Below are 3787 nucleotides of genomic sequence, written 5' to 3' on the forward strand. Positions count from 1 at the left end.
TCTTTATCTTCTTCCTCCTCTCATTTCCTATTCTTGTTCCGCTCACTTCCCCACTGCTATGCAGTAATTCTACTAATATGAAGGACTAGACAGACATTTTACACCGGAAAAAAAGGGCAAAGTGGGCTATGAAATTGGGTCGAAACTTGAGATGACGTCCTAAAGCGAAATACAACAAGCGGTCGTTTTGGAAGTTGCCCAAGAAAAAACACCTTCATAGCGGCACCCGGTCGAAAGTGAATAAATAAATAAATTAAAAACTACGAAAGGAAGAAAGAGACCCCACCGACTGCAATCTCACTCAGCATCCCGCCGTTTCTCTAAAACTGAAGAAGCATCTCCAATCAAATCGTGATGGCGGAGAAGCACCCCTCAACCAATATCTGTTCACAGGTAAGCATGTACCGTTTCTGGCTTGGATATGATTGATTTTGTTTGTTCACAAACTTTATAGTTTTGGTTCGCAAAATTTATAGTTTGAAAAGTTATTTACTTTTAATTCGATTAATTTTGATCGTGGTATGTTATAGTTTTACAGTGGGTTTCTAAAGCAGGGAACTTTACTATAAGTTTTTTTTTGGAAAAGCAATAAAAACTTGAAGATATATGAATGCCTGCAAACTATTTGTCAGAGATTAAAACATTGCTGGTTGTTTTTTCAGTCTATATTGTTACTTTGATATGGCGAGTTATATGAATTTGGTTATATGGTTGGAAAAGAGGGAACTTTGATCCCTACGCTTTGTCGAATTTGGATTTTTTTTTTTTTTTTTCCTTTGACGGGAGATTCTGTAAGTTCCATGCATGGAACCCCAACATTTGGCAAACCCTTTCTTGAAGGTGCCCTTTTAAGTTGTTTTGTTTGTGTGGGACAATTTCCATAATTCCTCTTAGGGGTTGTTTGTTTTTTTTGAATTCAGCATTCAGAGCCTCTTAAACTTAAGTTTTAAGCATTCAGAGGTTCAAAACTTGTTTGTTTTTTTGAAGTAGTTTAAGCATTCAGTGTTACTTTTAGCATTCAAACATTCAAAGACCAAAATTTCTTACGAATCTTTGAATTCTAATACTTGAAACAAGAAAGTCCCTTCTTGCCTTTTCTTAAGAACCCATCTACTTTCCTACCTTGATTTTTATGGCTTCAAAATAAGTTCTTCAAAATTTGATGTTGGCGTCACGGGTTTTTTCATTTTTTTGGGTGAATGATATCCACTTTGTTAAAAATAGAATTACATATATATATTCTGAAAATAAACAAAATATGAAAATAAACTGTTAAAATATATTTGTGAAAGCATATTTTAAATAAATTTATTTATCATTTATTTTTTTCGATAATCCATCTCTTCTCCTCAAATATAATATATATTTTGTTTAACAAGAAATCAAGTTAGTGTTTAAAATAGATAGCATGAGTAAAATTGTCCGAATGATTTATATTCAGCCTTCAGAGCCAGGTTATTCTAACAGAAAACAAACATGTTTTTAGAATTCAAGAATCAGCATTTAGCATTCAGAGGATGAGCCATTCAGCATTCAGCATTCAGCATTCATAGGCTCAGAAAAACAAACGACCCCTTAGACTTTTGCTTGTGTGCGTCTGCCCTTCTCAGACTTTTGTTAGTTGAGTGGTCAATATAATAACTTACAATCCGTCACTATTTTTTTTTTCCCGGTTTTACTTTGTTACCTAACTGGTTAATGACTGCTCGAAGAACTTCTTTTACTTTTTTCGTTTACTTCAAACAGGAACAGGTGCAATCTGACCCTAGAACCCAAGAACAACAAAATCAGATCCGTGATCCTATCAAGTTGCCAAAGAGATGGAATGCGTAGTCCATTCCGTACTCTATGTATAAGTTTCATGTTTTAGGCGAGGTATTTTCTCACGGTAACTGGAGTCTATCAACAATTTCTTGCTAGTAAATTGCATATTATTGTTTCTTGTGTCCCATACATAATTGCAACTTATCAGCCAGTGGCAGATCCTGGAACTTCTTCACTGACTTGGACAAAATTCTTTAGTTTTATAATTTTGCCAGAAACTACTAAACAATTGAGCAATAGCAAAAACGAGTTCAAAAATCCTTTAATATCCATGAAGTTTTTCTTAGACCAAGTATGCATTCTTTCCTAGGAGTTCAAGTGTGAGATGTGCGGGAACCACGGTTATTGGGGCCTTGAAGCTTTTGAACGGCACTTCAAGGAGTGGCGTCATCAGCATGGATTGCGTTGCCTGGGTTTTCCAAATTCTGAGAACTTCAATGAAATTACTTCAATTTAGGTATGCTTCCAATTATTAACTTTTTTTCCCCTTTTTTTCTTGTAACAAACTTGATGATAGATGGATGTAGTGGCCCTTGGTTTATTTGAAGCATAACATATGGCAATTATGCAGGAAGCAACGGTTTTGCAGGAAACGATTCGAGCTCGGTCAGGAGTGAGCAAGTGGTGGCAAGACCTTCGAGAATAGTGTGAGGATAAAGAGGGTAATGTGATTTACGCCAAGGTTTAATCTGAAAAAGATTCAGCGTCTCCAACGTATTCATCATTATTAGTAGTAAAGATAACATATAAACAAACTCAAAATCGTTAGGGAATTTATAAGTTTTTTTTTATAGATAAGATATCTATATCTTAATATTAAAGCTCCCACAAGAGTATTTTTCGAGCTCTATTAAAATTTCACGTCATCTCCTATTAAAACGGGAATTTCTTTCATATTATAACAGGAATTTCTCTCCTATTAAAACAAATTATAACATTTCTAATTAAAGCGGGAATCATTCTCTTATTAAAATGGGAATTCTTCTCCTATTGAAAAGGAAAAGTCTAGCATATCTAATTAAAATGGGAATTATTCTCCTATTAAAATAAGATCTTTCTCCCAATTGAAAAAAATGGGTTTTTAAAACTTAATTAAAACTTCATTTAAAACAATTTGTAGAAAGTTAAAATTGGTTGGTGACTAAAAACGGTAGTTCCAATTTTCTTTAAAAAATCTAAATATTTTCAAAAGAGTTGGTACGCACCACGGGCCTACAAACTAGTTCTAATTGTTCTAAATGCTGTCACAAATAATTAAAATAGTCAAAAAATTCTAAATTTGTCAAATATAGTATAAAAAATATAAAAATAAACTGTCCGCAGTTAATTAAATTTTTTAATTTGTTGACTACATTCGATATCAGATTTGAATAATTTTTTGTGACAGTATTTAAAGTGATTGGAATATCGTATGTACAAAAAATTACCTAAATCTAAAACTTAGAAATGTCATCGCAATCATGAGTTTATGTACGTGTTATTTTAATATATGTTCCTAGAACCCCTCAAAAGTGTATTTGACTTTCACCACAAAATTGTTTAACAACATTACTGGTATTGTGGGACAAATCATAGTAATTCGATACAAATTGACCACAACTTGAAGGCATAGTCTACTTTTGCAATGGAAATTCAAATGCATAATTGCATAGTGTACTTTTTAAATTGTAAATGCACTATCTTTACATACATTTCAGTTTTTTTATTTTTATGTTTTCCATAATACACAATTGTATGTGCAGTTCAGTACTCATGGAGACATGGACATAGTACAAAATATCAGGATACGTGAATATATCGACTATTGAAATCTTGATATATATCATCGATATATCTTCTTGTGTGGGGATATTTCACAATGGTCCATCTGTTAATATCGATGATATATCATAATTTATCGCCAAAAATCGACATCAACGAAAATATTGGGATATTTAGAAAAATATCGACATATATAAAGATT

The 3787-nt window shown here is 32.7% G+C and overlaps 1 long non-coding RNA gene across 1 annotated transcript; it reads left to right on the forward strand.

Annotated features, from left to right (window-relative positions):
- Window positions 1-269: 269 nt before the first annotated feature.
- On the forward strand, window positions 270-2276 carry LOC147493166 (uncharacterized). Its single transcript, XR_015198442.1, has 3 exons — window positions 270-393; window positions 1747-1875; window positions 2135-2276. It is a non-coding gene; the product is annotated as an uncharacterized LOC147493166 (long non-coding RNA).
- The last annotated feature ends 1511 nt before the right edge of the window (window positions 2277-3787 follow it).

The sequence above is a fragment of the Coptis chinensis genome, chromosome 6, assembly GCF_015680905.1.
Source record: "Coptis chinensis isolate HL-2020 chromosome 6, ASM1568090v1, whole genome shotgun sequence".
Lineage (NCBI taxonomy): Eukaryota > Viridiplantae > Streptophyta > Magnoliopsida > Ranunculales > Ranunculaceae > Coptis > Coptis chinensis.